At 39.3% G+C, this 16,659-nt stretch overlaps 1 protein-coding gene across 1 annotated transcript in view; it reads left to right on the top strand.

Moving 5' to 3' along the window:
• KCNIP4 (potassium voltage-gated channel interacting protein 4) overlaps nt 1–16,659 on the top strand; it is a 1,316,619-nt gene that overhangs the window by 102,935 nt on the left and 1,197,025 nt on the right. The window lies entirely within an intron of this gene.

Below are 16,659 nucleotides of genomic sequence, written 5' to 3'. Positions count from 1 at the left end.
ATTTAAACACTTAAAAATGTAGACCATGTCTGTAAATTAGGAGGTTCCAAATGATTTTCTTTCCTCTACTCATTGTGAAAAAGAATATGGCTCTGTAAAAATGAAGAAAATTTGGATGAGAAGACTCATTTTAGACTGACTATGTCATCAAATTCAAGTGATTACCAGAATTATGGTGCTTGTCATCAAAGGAACTTACTCAGATTTGGTGAGAGTCATTTTTTGACATGGGATGGTGTGGTCTAGCTGTGGCTTATGTTAAAGGACCCTCCAGCACCTTGGTTTTTTCCATTTTAAGTGAGTTCAGCTGTCAGCTTTATCAGCATGATTACCTTGGATGGGCCAGTGCTGAGCTGGCCAGTGGCTTGGTCTACTGTAGAAACAATATTACACTCATATGTACATTTTGAATTATAGAAACAAAAAAATGTAGTGGTGGGGAATTTGCAGGTTAACGCTGATCTTAGTGATTTATATCAATGGTTTCTGCTATCTATCTACATCAATAGTATGCATGCTCTCTGCAAGTTCCATTTATGGTAAACATTTTTTTTTTTTTTTTGTAAAAAGTGAGACCCATTCCTATTTGCAGTTGGATGTGTTATTTAAATGACACCTTCCTCCAGTTCATAGCACTGAACCAGTTCTGTTTAATTCAACAATTTATTGCATCTCTCTTGTTTGCAGTGTGTCATGGCAGACTGTGATTTAGATTACAGTTTTCAGTATAATCTAGTGAGGAAGAAAGACACACACTTAAATAATTTTGGTAGTCTGCCTTATAATAATCCTGAAAGCACTGTAATAAAGGATTCCAAACTGAGCTCTAGATGGGGGTGGAATTGGATTAGAAGTGTTGCTCTCTTTCTGAAACAAATACATTTTTACCTGTACTCTTAGACAGTGTATTTTTGTTGTAATTATTGATGCACATGGATAGAGGAAGCATGTTTTCCTTTTCCATTTCTTTGAACCCTCCTTCTAGGCATCCTATGATATGCAAGTGGCTATTCTTTTGAAGAATGTTTTAAGGGACCAACGGTAAAAGAGAGGAGATTAAGGCATTTCCTAGTATTTTGACTTCCCATAGCCAGACCTGCCTCCACTTGGGGCCATCTGTACTGGGGATGGGAACAGTAGCTCCCCTCGCATATGATGGCAAAGGACAGCAGGCTTATTTAAGCAGTGGGACTGCTTCCTGCTTCTTTCTTTGAATAAGCACTCAGCATATGGCATGACCCTGGTACCCCTTGGGGAATAAGGGAGGAAGCAATTTTATATAACAGATTTCAGCTAGCCGTGCTAATGGAGAAGACTTGCTGTGAATAGCCTGAATCCAAAGATGGTTTACAAACAAAGTCTCAGTTCACAGTGTTTGTACCAATTTTGATTTAAGCTGCTGATTAACAGTACTATGTATTTATACATGTAGCAAAGCAAATCGCTTCAATTAGCAAGCCTCAAGAATGTAACTCTGAAAGTTTTATTTAAAGCCACCAGGCAGCTGTGGCAATCATTTCAGAAACAATTCTTCTAGTCTCATGGCGTTTATTTTGGGGTTGAAATTTACTTTTTATTGAGTTTGTCAAAGTCACTTTATAGATAGATTCTTAACAGCTTTTTTTCTTTTTTGGTGAATGTGTGATTGAAACCTTTCTAGTAATTTTAAAATAATCTCATTTGTCATATTTCAGTGTGAAATTTAGAAAATGATACATCAAGTAATGAATTTTAGGTTGATCTTGTTTCCTTTGGGATTTCCTTTTCATTTCCCTCCCCAACATCACTTTTGACTCCCTCTTTTCTTCCTCTTCCCCTCCCTCCTTTTCCCTCCTTTGTTTCTGTTGATAATGGAAGTGATTTTATTTTTATTTATTTTTTTTAGAGCTATTGTGTCTCAGTAGGTTAGTAAATGATTGAATCATTTATTGTTTTTTGAGAGTATCCACCTTTCAGAAGTCAAACAGATGAATCATCACTCTGAAAAGAAACTCATTATGTAATATTTTTTCTCTTTTCTTGAATGAGCGTTACTTATATGTGTGACTTTTAAACTGTTGAAATATGACATAGGGGGAAAAAAAAGTCAGCTTCTAATTATAGCTCCTTGGGAAAACACATGATTTCATCACTAAGCGCTAAATTTTTTAAAAAGTTGTTTCAACCATCTCATTTGTTTCTTGAAGCATCACCTTGTGAAAGTCGCATCATTAACAGATTCAGTTCAGTTCAGTCACTCAGTAATGTCTGACTGTTTGCAACCCCATGGACTACAGCACGCCAGGCCTCCCTGTCCATCACCAAATTACTCAAACTCATGTCCGTTGAGTTGGTGATGCCATCCAGCCATCTTATTCTCTGTTGTCCCCTTCTCCTCCTGCCCTCAATCTTTCCCAGCATCAGGGTCTTTTCCAATGAATCAGTTCTTCGCATCAGGTGACCAAAGTATTGGCCAAAATATCCCATTAACAGGTGGGATATACTAAACTGAATTGTCCCTGTGTAGATCTGGTAGAGAAACCGACTTCCTGAACTTAGGTTTACCCACCAGTCTTTCTCTCTCTTTTCTTCCTGGGAGGTCATTAAAATTACTTTTGTGAACTTACCTTTTCAGGGTTTTGGATCTTTGCTATAAGGACTTGGTGCTCAGCCTGAGGGATTCCAGGAGCTCCTTCTTTTTTTTTTTTTTTTCTTTCTTAGCTGATTTACAAGTACATGTTCATTTCTCCTCCCCGGCCCCCATATTCTTTTCCACTATAGTTTGTCACAGGGTACTGATCATAGTTCCCTGTGCTATAGAGTAGGATTTGTTTATTCATCCTTTATATGATGGTTTGCCTCTGTTAATCCCAAATGGGGCTTCTGCTTTTTGAAAAATCTTAAGTGTAGCCACAGAATCCTTTTATCCAACACCAGATATGTGAGTCAAAGTCAGGGTTTGAGTGAGAAGAAGCATTCCTAGTCTCTCTTACTGAAAAACAAATCTCTTTTTCTAATACTTTCCATTTTCTGACAACCTAGACATAAGTATGAGTGACAGATGTCTAATAACTGGAGAAATCCTGGGATTTCCCATCTGGCAGTGTTGATACATGACCCATACATGATATCTTCTCATTGCTTATTCGTATGGGGCATCGTCATGTGCATGGCAGTCTTTCGTCAAGTGCACATGCAAAAATAAGTTAGCCATGAAAAAAGTTATTATGAAAAAGCATGTTTGCATCACTAGGTGACAGAAATAAAAGGAGTTATTGTGTTCAATATTCTTGATAATAAAATTCTTTATAATATATTGTGTGTACCTTCCTTACAAACATGTGAGACATTTTCATTTTGTTTAAAATAGATTGCAGTATTATCCATGGGAGTTAAGTAAGAAGCAACATAAATGGAATTCAAACAGCTTAGCTTATACCTCATAGTGAGGAAGTATGCTGAATATTGTAACCCATTTTTTGATTATCATATCCCAACAGTGTGAGTCCATGGGCATGTGCAAATATTTATCTTATGTGAATTATATAACAAAGTCACTCAGTAAAAGTCTCACAGAATTGTTATATATCTTTAAGTATAATATAGCAAAGTCAAAGATGCTTTTGCATTTAAAGCAAAGTAAAATTGTAGTTTGTTTAATATTTGCATTTGCCAAGCAAAACTGATACATACATAATATATATCATATATATTACATGTTAAGTCCTTTAGCTTCTAAATATGTGTTCATAGGTCGGCTTTAATCACAAGTCTCAGACTAATTTCGAATTCCACAGCTAAAAAGAGCAGGTGGAAATGATGGGACAGTTTCAGGTATGGTTGCATCTAGGAGCTCAAACAAAACCATGACGAGTTTTTCTCTCTTATCCTCCTTACCTTATCTTATTCTCCCTTGCTTTTTCTTGCTCTCAACCCTGCATGCTGTCGGGACTAGTCTTGTTCACCCTACATGCTATGGGTAAGATGGCTTTTAGCATTCTTAAATTTATCTCATTCTTTCTTCTCTGTTTTGAAAGGAAAAGTGACACTCTCCTTTCCCATCTATATATTAATATAAAGATAATGGTAGGGATCTAATTATCTGATTGTTATTATAAACCTGCCCCCTTATGGGGGCTTCCAAGGTGGCTCAGTGGGTAAAGAATATGCCTGCAATGCAGAAGATGCAGGCAGATGTGAGTTTGATACCTGGGTTGGAAAGGTCCTGGAGGAGGGCATGGCAATCCACTCCAGTCTTTTTGTTTGGAGAATCCATGGATAGAAGAGCCTGGTGGGTACAGTCCATAGGGTTGTAAAGAGTTGGACATGACTGAAGCGACTTGAGCATGTACTCCCTTGTGGACAAATAAAAATTGAGAGAGGATGGTGCATATTTGATTTTTCAGATATATGTCACATGCCCACTCCCACAGGTAGGAAGGCAGAACGCTATTGCTATTTACTGCATCCATGAATATTTAAAATAGATCTTCTATCACTTTCTGAGATAGACCATTTGTACAATTAAAAGGATTTAATCTGTGAGGTTCATAAACCATTTATATGGATAACACACTTAGAAAAAGCTGCCTAGGAATTGTATGAAGTTGACTCTGGGTTGCCTTTGCTAAAGAATAAGTTTTCCCATAGAGTAACATTTTTTGGTGATACTGTCAAAAACAGCAATATAGACATTTAATTTTTTTTTTAGTAAGATGCACACTTGGGAATTCTACTTTCATTTCATTTATCCATTTCATTCAGCAAATACTTATTCTAAATACCTACAGTCAGACTGGGAATCAAAAGTGATCAGGACAAATATAGCCCTTATTCAAATGTCATCTTCTCAACAAAGTGTTCCCTGCCTCCTCCAATGACAGACAGAACTGCTCTGTCCTACATTACCCCTCCACTTCCCCTGCTTTTTTTGTCTCCATAGCAGTCACTGCCATCTTCATTTATTCTTATCCATCTCTCTTGCTTAGAAATATAAGCTCCCTTAGGTCAAGTGGCTCAGACTTCCCTGGTTGCTCAGATGATAACAAATCTGCCTGCAATGCAGAAGACCAGGGTTCAATCCCTGTGTTGGGGAGATCCCCTTGAGAAGGAAATGGCAACCCACTCCACTGTTCTTGCCTGGGAAATCCCATGGACAGAGGAGCCTGGCAGGCTAGTGCTCATGGGGTCTCAGATACAACTGAGCGACTAACAGGCCGAGTGTTTGTTTATTTGATTGTCGGTTGTATCATCATTGTCTAGGACTGTGTCTGGTACAAAGAATGTTAAATGTTGTGTTGAATGAATAGATAAGGTCTTGGATATCATTTCTGTCTCTGTCCCCTCTATATGGATACTAGGTATGCTAACTATTGTACATGCTAAATTTCTCTAAGAAGCAAAGTGAAGCAATCTAAATTCACAGAGGGTGAAGATGGAGATGCTCACTTGGATTAGATGGCTAATAAGGCCTTGCAGAGGAGATGACATTTGGACCTGAATGACAAGAGGGTGCTGTGCAGGCCAGTATCTGAGAGGAGACTTCACAGTAGAGTGAACAGATATAAAGAGCTCAGAGGAGAGATTGTGTCTGAACTAGTCAAAGGGCAGCAAGATGATCAAGGAGACTAGAGTAGGCAGTGGGGAATGAGAGGAAGACAGGTGATGTATGCTGGGTTCAGAACATGCCCCATGGTTAAGATGGGATTTTATTCTTAGTAGAGAGAGAAGCAATGTGAGGACTTTTGAGCAGAAAGATGACATGTTCTGAGCTATGTTTTTAAAAAGATCACTTAGACTATTGTGTCAGCCAAGAAGGAAAACCAACTGAAGGTCATTGTAAGGAGGAGGTTTTGGACTAAGTAATAGCAGTGCAGGTGGTAAGTGTAGATTCCAGACATATCTCAAAGGTTGAGTCAAAGAATGATGGATCAGATATGAAATGATAAAAAGAGGCATTAAATGCAGAACTCTGCTAGATGTTATGTGGCAGCCTGAATGGGAGGGGAGTTGGGGGGAGAATGGATACATACATATGTATGGCTGAATCCCTATACTGTTACCTGAAACTGTCACAACATTATTTGTTAATCAGCTATACCCCAATATAAAACAAAAAGTTTTTTTTTTTTTTAAGGCATTGGAGATGATTTTAAGGTTTGATTTGACTTTTTAATTCAAATGATTGTATCAATTCACCAAAATCTGTTAACCCTTGAAACTACTGAATTTTGTGAAGTTAAATATTGTTATACTTGAAAAAAATCTTTGAGGAAATAAGTCCTAGTTTTTAATATTTGAAATATGAGAAGCATGCCTACAATGAGCATATATAACTACAGAGGGGAGATGATAAATTCTAGGACTTTACAGATTGACTAATTGACAAAATACTCAGTCTTTAATATCCATGTGTGCCTAACATATGCTATAACTTCGATGTTCTTGAGCAGTTTATTCTGTGCTGGAAAGTATGGTTGTCTTTTGTAGCACTGAGAATTGTGGAATAAGATGAGAGTTGGCTGGATGGGAAGAATATGCAACTTAGAGATTAAGAAGATAAAATGTCAGAATTCTGTATACATAGAAGAAATTAATCAGTTTCAAGATATAGCAAAATAAAAGAATGACTATAGACTGTGATGCTAGCAGAGTCCGAGAGTTGTATCTGTGTCTGTATTCTTATATCCATGTAGGGTATGTATGTGACTTTGTGCATGGGGGACATCCACATGAGGTTTAGGCTCTAAATTTCCTTTAAAGACAAAAAATTTCACCTGATTATTTTTTGTCAGTAGAAATCTGAGTACACATGGTAGTCAACTATCTTAAGTGTGGCTGAGATATCCTCATAGAATTCATACTCCATTATTTAAGTTCTCTTTAAGCATATTTAAGTGAGATGAGATAATCACACTCTTTTGCAAAGAATAGGGAAAAAAATTTAATAACTTAAAATTATACTTACCAGAAATTTGAAACATTTTAAACCCTTTAAGTTCTTCATCAAGCTACTTCTTGGTATTAAATACATAAACTTCTGTTTGACGATGTTTGATGCAACACCAGTTTGATTCACTTTCTTAAACTCTTTTCAGAAACAAATTGATAACAACTCTCTAGCTGCAAAAATAAAGCTCTAGAGATGGTTCTTTTCATAAATGAAACACTGTTCTAAGTAAGTGGTTGTTAGTCTAATAGCACATTAAAGGCTAATTAAATAAGGGAAAATGGTCCTTATAGGGACTGCGGAACAGTGGTAACTGTGAGTTATGTCTCTCTTGACCATTCTGCCTGCTTACACAAAAAAATAATGAAATTTCCTGAGCTCTGCCAAATGTGAAAGGGGGGACTATTTCAGTAACAATCTGTCAGGTTATGTATGTTTATATAAAGGATGTTATTTACACATATTTTTTTTTGGTTTTATACCCTATGTCTGATTAGGTTTCCTTTTCTAAGAGCAGTGTTTTCCAGAATCTCCTTTATGGCTGATGTTGCTTTCGGGTTATTTTCAAGAATCGAGATAATCCTATGTAATCCTGTCTCTACTCCTCAAATCCTGTAGTTTTATTATAATGTTTATTTTTCTAAATGTTCAGTATTTTCTAACTGCAGTTCTAATAGCACCAAACAACCAGTACATTATAAAAATATGGCTTAGAATATTCTGATTTCATTTACCAGTTAAAATAATGTCAGACATATATGTTGTCTTAAAGCAATTATCAGTAGGATATTCCAAAAATTATTACAGGAAGAAAAAATTCTTTGATTCTTGTTTATGGGGAAAATTTTGAAGCTGTATTAAAATTTTAGTTTAAAAGAATGTTAATAGCAAAAGTACACACAATGATACCAGGTTAACTTGGTTTTAACTTTATTTTTAAAGTGTCACTTCGTTGTAAGATATTATTGTATATTAAAAATACCATTGCTTCTAAAAGAAACTTTTAATATAATATTATCACTAACATTTTGAGTTGTGTCCTTCATTGCATAGCCATAACTTCTACTTAAATTCTACAGAGAGTTAGGGAATGAAATGTAGCAGAAATTAGGTCACTAGAGTTTTAAGTTAAATTCCATTTCCAAGAAATCTGAGACACTTCCATTTTTTTCTCTTTGTGTTAGTAATCAGTGCAGAAAATGACAGGAAAAGTACTTCTTAAAGTTATCAAAAAATTAAACTTTTTCCCAGCCATTTTTCTTCTTTGTTGTCCCTTTACACTCCAAATATCCAATTATAGATGTGGCACCATGATAAAACTTGATGTAAGATATTAACGAAAATGTTTGTAAAGATAGTCACTCATAACTTTATATCCTGAATGAGAACCCACAGATAAATTTCAGCCTGGTTTGGAATTACCCCTCACTTGTATATCTAAGTGTTTGCTAATTATTATTATGCATCTATACATCTGGTTCTCAAGGCAGGAATACTGAAGTGGTTTGCCATTCCCTTCTCCAGTGGACCACATTCTGTCCGCTCTCTCCACCATGACCCGCGCATCTTGAGTTGCCCGACAGGCATGGCTTAGTTTCATTGAGTTAGACAAGGCTGTGGTCCTAGTGTGATTAGATTGACTAGTTTTCTGTGAGCATGGTTTCAGTGTGTCTGCCCTCTGATGCCCTCTTGCAACACCTATGTCTTACTTGGGTTCCTCTTACCTTGGGCATGGGGTATCTCTTCACGGCTGCCCCAGCAAAGCGCAGCCAATGCTCCTTACCTTGGACGAGGGGTATCTCCTCACCGCAGTCCTTCCTGACATTCAAGGTGGGATAGCTCCTCTAGGCCCTCCTGTGCCCGCGCAGCCACGGCGTGGGGTTGGTCCTCCTGGACACCGCCCCTGGCCCAGGGCGTGGGGGCGTGGGGTAGCTCCTCCCACCCGCGGCCTCTGGCTTCCCCCACCTCATGCGAAGAGTTGACTCATTGGAAAAGACTCTGATGCTGGGAGGGATTGGGGCCAGGAGGAGAAGGGGATGGCGGAGGATGAGATGGCTGGATGGCATCATTGACTCGATGGACGTGAGTCTCAGTGAACTCTGGGAGTTGGTGATGGACAGGGAGGCCTGGCGTGCTGCGATTCATGGGGTAGTAAAGAGTCGGACACGACTGAGTGACTGATCTGATCTGATCTGATACATCTGGTGGACTCATACTGTAAGATTGCAAATGGCCACTGTCCCCAGGAACCAGCTGGGCTCCATAAATGAATGAAGTGTCTCTGGTGATAAATATCAACACATGATAAATGGCCCCCTCGGGTGACATCAGAACAGTAGTGAGTGAAGAAGACCATGGCACCCAGCTTCTGTCCTTTCCTAACAGGTTAGCCACTACTCAGCTTCATCAGATTATGGCCACCTGGAAATGCTGCTGGATCTGTTAAGACAAAAATCTCATTTTAATGGAAAATCGCCCAATTTTTCAATGTTGGTAACTGATGGAAATTTTAAAGGAACTTATTTGTGCTAGGAATCCTTGTTCAGAGTGTTTGAAGGGCAAATCCAACTAAAGTTTTATGGTAACTAGAAGGGCTTCCCAGATGACTCAGTGGTAAAGAATTTGCCTGCAGATATAAGAGATGGGGGTTCAGTCCCTAGGTTGGGAAAATCCCCTGGAGTAGGAAATGGCAACCCACTCCAATATTATGGCCTGGAAATCCCGTGAACAGAGGACCCTGGTAGGCTACAGTTCATGGAGTCACAAAAAGCCAGACAAGACTGAGTGACTGAGCACATGGTAACTATGAGAGAGACAGAGGGAAGAGTGCATGATTGAAGGCAGAGAGTAGTTAAGGACCAGATGGCCAGATGAATGATCACAGTGGCCCATATTGGAGAAGTGAAGTTAGATACAGAGAAAAAGTCAAGAGGTGGGCTCAAGACCTTCAAGAGACAGAACAGGAAGGACCTAGAAGCCAATAGTATAGGGATAAAAGCCTGTGGAAGAACTGAAGTTTCAAGATTCTTGGGTCCTAAGAGGAAAGAGAGAGAGAGAGAGAAAAAAAAAAAAAGGCTGCCGGGGCTCAGGTGGAATGTGCTTATTTTTATCAGTAATCTGAAATCCAATTATCTGGCTTCCGCAACTACAGACACCACTCCTGCACACACAGAATAATTATACCATGTATGGGTTCAGTTTTGATTTTCAATCAGAAGATGCATGGATACCATTGCTACATTTGCTTGAAAGGTCACGACTTCAGAGGCTTAGAGGCTGGAAAGCAAAGATGAAAATAGAAGCTGAGTGATTTTGTGAAACAGATGGGGGAAAAGCAAATGGAGGTCAGTCTACAGTCACTGGGAGGAGAGAAGAATAGAGAAAGTCAGGAGCTAAAAATCTCTCATGGTGACCATGATGCTGGAAAAATAGGAACGGGAAATACAGCTGTGAATATCCCCATTCTGAGTTAGCTTGACACTGAAAATTGAACAATTGATGGTTCTTTGAGCTTCCTGTAGCGTGAATGTTCTCTCTGTTGCATAAAGACAAAGTTTGAATCACCTTTGAAATTGTGGAGATATCTGTCATCTTTATTCAGAGACAAAAATAGGAAGAGTTTGGCAGGGGGCAAATGTTAGAACAGGAAATAAAAAGCAATAGTCATGTCAGTTCAACAGTATTTATTGGGCACTGTCAGGTGCAAGACAAGGCCCTGATGATTCCATATTGATTAAGACATAGCCCAGGCTTTCAAGGCAGATAAACATTTAAACAGCTAATAGCAGTTACATAGAACAGACATCACATTTGCCATTTTAGAGACTGAGCTCCAGTGTTCAAAGGGTAGATATCTCAGTGGCAATGTCCAGTTGCTGGAAAGAAGGGCCTGATTTCCAAAAGAGACATCATGATTCTACACAATTGCTGTAAATATAGGTTGGGAATTAATTCTAGCAAAAGGCAGAGGTGACTGACATTTCCCAAAGAGAAAATTAAAGCAAAAAGAATGGTGTGCTAAAGGTGGACCCCAGAAGAAGATTCTTGAAATCCCATAAGAAGGGACTTATTAGAGCCACACAGGATAAGCCATACTTTCATCATTCGTGACCTGTACATTGAGGAGCATGTAAGCAGTTGGGATCATAGACCCTGGAAAGACAAGAAAGCCAATAAAGATTTGGGGATGGTGAAGTTAAATATGCCATTGAGGGGAAAAAACGGTTCCAACCCTGCTCTGTGTATTAAAATGTAGGAAGCAATTTGAAGTTAAACAATAAGTATAGATACTGTGCTGAATTCCCTCCCCTCTGCTGTCTTGCCTTTCAGGTTTAAATCCTGTCCCAACTCCTGCATGATACCTTAGCTAATCTAACAGATTGTTAATTATTCCACTTCCAAGGCTCTAAAGCACTTGTATCTGTTCCTTCCTTGAAAGTTACTGTTTTCCCATCTTGCCTTATCAACCTGTGTGTGATTACTAGGATGATGATTGTAGGGCTTCTTAGGTGGCTCTGGTGGTAAAGAACCCACCTGCCAATGCAGAAGATGTAAGAGATGTGGGTTTGATCCCTGGGTCGGGAAGATCCCCTGGAGTAGGAAATTGGAAAGCCACTCTAGTATTCTTGCCTGGAGAATCCTATGGATAGAGGAGCCTGGTGGGCTATGGTGCATGTGGTCACAGAGAGTCAGATACGACTGAAGTGACAGCATGAAGCAACGATGATTGTTAAGTGTTCATTCAGACTGAACCATTTTGGAAAGGGAGGATGGGAGAGGGAGAGTGCTGTTGGTGTTATTAATAATTCCTGAGGGATGACAGGCATAAGTGGGGGCTGTCCCTAGCTACCAGACTTGTGGTCACAGGACCTATTTCCCTAACTTTGCTACTAAGGCCTTGCATAGAGTAGGAAAAAAGTGACTCCATTAGATACCATTGAAAGAACTAAGGAGATGATTACATAACCCTAGACTCTTCATTTTCTAGATGAGGTAACTGAGGTCCATAGAGGCTATGTGACTTGCCTATAACTGCAGAGCTAGTTCTTACCTTGTTCAGTTCAGTTCAGTCCAGTCGCTCAGTTGTGTCGGACTCTTTGCGACCCCATGAATCGCAGCACGCCAGGCCTCCCTGTCCGTCACCAACTCCCGGAGTTCACTGAGACTCACGTCCATTGAGTCAGTGATGCCATCCAGCCATCTCATCCTCTGTCGTCCCCTTCTCCTCCTGCCCCCAATCCCTCTCCGGATCAGAGTCTTTTCCAATGAGTCAACTCTTCGCATGAGGTGGCCAAAGTACTGGAGTTTCAGCTTTAGCATCATTCCTTCCAAAGAAATCCCAGGGCTGATCTCCTTGTAGGCCTGTTTTATTCTTGTCAGGTTTTGTTGGCTTACTGATTCCACAGACTTATGTATTTTTTCTCAGGTATTTCCATGTACTTATAGCCTGGTTGATTAATAACGTTGTCTTGCCTCTTTGGTTTTATATATATATATATATATATTTTTTTTTTTTTTGCTTTTTAAATTTTTGTTTTATATTGGAACATAACTGATTAACAATGTGTTAGTTTCAGGTGTACAGCAAAGTGATTCATTAATACATACACATGTATCTATCCTTTTTCAGATTCTTTTCCCATTTAGGGTATTACAGAATATTGAGTAGATTTCCCTGTGCTATACAGTAAGTTCTTGCTGGTTATCCATTTTATTTATTTAAATTGGGATATAATAGCTTTACAATGTTGCATGGGTTTCTCCTGTATAACAGCATGAGTCAGCTATATGTATACTATATACCCTACCTTTTGAGCCTCCCTCTCATCCCCTCACCCGCATCCCACTCCTCTGGGTCATCACAGACCACCGAGCTGTGCTTTCTGTACTTTATAGCAGATTCCCACTAGTTACCTATTTTACATGTTAGTGAATATATGTCGATGCTACTCTTTCAGATTGTCTGCCCTCTCCTTCCCCTCCCCCACTCATGTCTACATTTGGTCAGATTTTGATGTCAGCTTGTTCTATGCAGCTCCGCAATGACTGATACTGTGCTGAGCACATTAAGTGCTCAGCAAATGCTAAGCGAATCAACAAACGATCACCGAAACACTGATTCTTATCAATGAAAAGGGATTTGGGAATAATACAGTCAGGTCCTCTCCTAAATAGGGAGGATGAAACTTACAGCTCATCACATGATTTGTTCTTGGCTCAATCAGCCAATTAGTGATAAACCAAACTAAAACTCATTTCTCCTGTGCTGTGCTGTGCTGTGCTGTGCTGTGTTATGCTTAGTCCCTCAGTTGTATCCGACTCTTTGCTACCCCATGGACTGTAGCCCATGAGGCTTCTCTGTCCATGGGGATTCTCCAGGCAAGAATACTGGAGTGGGTTGCCATGCCCTCCTCCAGGGGATCTTTTCAATCCAGGGATCGAACCCAGGTCTCCTGCATTGCAGGCAGCTTCTTTACCATCTGAGCCACCAGTTCTCTTAAGTCTTTTAATTTCCAGGCCAGTATTTTTCCTACTGTATCTCACTGGTTCCAAAGTGACAGGCAGAAATTTCTTAGCGACCTAAAACCCGAAGTGACATCATACTGATTTATAGCTTTTTTGTACTTTTCCAAATACTGCCTTATGTTACAGGACCCTCTGCTGGCAAGGCTGGCAAGGCAGCTGAAGTGTTTTACAAATTAGGGAATCAAAAGTCAGAATTTAAAGGCACGCGGGACCAAAGTGGTTCAATTTTCTCAAATACAGAGAACCCAAAGAAACTTGTTCAGTCTTAGTACTATTCTGGAAAGATTTCTTTTTCTAATTCAGCAAAGCAAAGCTCTGTTAACAAAGATGTTCTTGAGGAAAGGATTTGGGATTATATGTTAGAAAGCTTTTTCCAAGTTTCTTGTGACCCAAGTTACATATCCTGATTTGCTTTTGCTCTTGTGGGGAATTCTTACAGCAAGAAAATCGTGCTCTTTGTTATTTTAGCTAGGAAGGTGAATAGTTTTGAAATCATGTTTTGAGTGGGCTAAGGCAGGGGTATAGGATAAAATGTTTGGAATTCCAGTTAAATATGTAAACATAAAAAGGAAGAAAAAAAATCTACAAATTGGTTGCCTACAGAGCCTGGTTAAAGCAAAAATGCTTCAGGTGTAATGCTGAATTACTGATGGGATGTGCTCTAAACAGCCTCCAGAGTGCTAGGTTTCCAGGCAGAATTTCACGGGAAGCTTAGTCTCTACGGGGCTGCATGCTCTGTCTACTTAGAGAGCATTTAGTTTGTGGACTGTGCTAAAAATGTTGACCTAAATCAAAGCAATTAGCAAATCAAGTTTCCAGGTTGTTTTGTTGCTTTGCTCTGCTGAAGCTCCATTGAGACTCTTTCTGATTAAATTAAATGTGAATGAGAAAGTGAGACAAAGAGGGAAACACTGTCAACTCTTCCAGAATCTTTGGTAAATAGCTGAATAGCTCTGTCCCTGGGTGTGTATGTTGGGGTTGTGGGTTTCATTGAGATTGTGAGTTACCAGATGGAAGGCATCGATCTTGCTTTGTTCACAATACTTATCTCCTGGAGGGGAACTAGGGCACGAATTAGAAGGGAACCTAGTAAACATTGGCCAAATAAACCAGTGAGTTACAGTCTGGAACCTTCCTGGGCTGACTCCCTGGGCTTCCTGACCAGTGACCTTACTGGGTTGTAATGAATTGTTTATATGTTTCTCTGTATTTTTTCTTTCTCTTGTCAGTTGTCAATCTCTTTTGCCTCAGGCTTCCCTTGTGGTTCAGCTGGTAAAGAATCCACCTGCAATGCAGGAGACCTGGGTTCGATCCCTGGGTTGGAAAGATCCCCTGGAGAAGGGAAAGGCTACCCATTCCAGTATTCTTGCCTGGAGAATTCCATGGGCTATACAGTCCGTGGGGTCGCAGAGTCGGACACGACTGAGCAACTTTCACTTTCAGTGATGTTTAATGCATACTCATTTGAATGAAAGATTAAGGAATGAGTTCTTGGTAGCATTTCCTCTCTAACTCATGTAGGTCAGGGGGGAGATGATTATTTATAAAAAGAGCATAATGCTTCTATTTGACTTAAAGTACCATCATTGCACACTGAATATAACATAAATATAACCATAATGTAATATGAATAGTGTATAAATAATAAACTATATTATAGATAAAATATGATATATAAATCTTGTATATAAAACATGCTGTAAATAATGTATACTTATTATGATATAATATATAGGGAATAGCAAATAATGCTAAATGTAAGAGTAGGTTTTCTTTTGTTACTCTTGGCCTCTTTTTTCCTCAATATACTTTACAAATATACCTGTGGCGGATTCATTTTGATATTTGGCAAAACTAATACAATTTTGTAAAGTTTAAAAATAAAATAAAATAAAGTGACAGACACACAGCCAGGACTCAACTCAGTTAGTTCAGTCTTAAAGCTCTAGATTTAGTCCATTTTGCGTCCATATGGCAAGTTAGTTAAACCTCACCGAGACTCAATTTAACCATCTTTAGAATCTATAGTAATGTCTACTTTGTGTTTATTGTAATGATAAGAGCTAATGTTTATCAGGCACTTACTGTGCTCAGGACAGCACCATCGACTCTTTCTCTATTCCGTTCGTGGAATAGTAGAGACTATTATCTATGTATTATCTTACGTAGTCTTACATAAAGACTATGTAGTAGTCTTTACATAAACTCTATGTAACAGAGCTGAACCTGAGACATAGAGTGATCATTTATAAGAAGGACAAAATACTTTGTAAACCACATATTGTCTTATGCTAAAGTTAAAGAAATCTTATTAGAAACATAGAAGGATTTTTGAGGAGCATGCAAAAGACCTTTTCTTTTTTCAGTTTTCATGGAATGGTGTCAGGCATAGACCAGGAAACTCCACATCAACCATTAGAAACAAACAAAAAAACACCAGATGCTTGAGAGCAGTTGGTGATGGACAAGGAAGCCTGGCATACTGCAGCCTATGGGGTCACACAAAGAGTCGGACATGACTAAGCAACTGAACTGAGAAGAAAACAACCAAAGAACTGAGGCGTAAATTCCCCAGACTCTGCACTGGAGATACATCACACGTTACAGGGTTGGATTCCATGGTGGGGACAGGTCTCAGGATTGACAGAAGAGGAAGGGGCCGTGGGGCGAAGAGAGGCGCCAAATCTCTGGGGTTTAGCATCCGGTACAGAGTTCTTGCGGGCTTCCCAGGTGGTGGAGAGGTGTGCCAGTGCAGGAGACACAGGGCATCCAGGTTTGATTTCTGGGTCTGGAAGGTCCCCTGGAGGAGGGACTGGCAACCCACTCCAATATTCTTGCTTGGAAACTCCACTGGACAGAGGAGCCTGGCAGGCCATAGTCTTAGTTCCCTGACCAGGGATCAAACCCCATCTCCTGTATTGGAAGGCAGATTTTTAACCACTGGCCCACCAAGGAAAGTCCTGTGTTTGTTAAAGTGAAAGGAAATATATTTAGCTAGATTCATCTATTTCTCTCATGGTACTTTATTGCCAGCTGACATTGGAAAAGGCACCAGTTGGTTACACTAAAAAGTAAGCATGTTTGGAACAAAATATTTCTTAAAGTAGGACCCTATTTCAAAAAGAAAAATAAGGCCATGTCATAAGCTGTAATAATAACCAATGTTGTCGCGGCAGATGAAGCAATCCAAATGCGTATGTGGTTCT

This window comes from Bos javanicus, chromosome 6, assembly GCF_032452875.1.
Source record: "Bos javanicus breed banteng chromosome 6, ARS-OSU_banteng_1.0, whole genome shotgun sequence".
Taxonomy (NCBI): Eukaryota; Metazoa; Chordata; class Mammalia; order Artiodactyla; family Bovidae; genus Bos; species Bos javanicus.
This window is presented reverse-complemented; position numbering and strand designations above follow the sequence as displayed.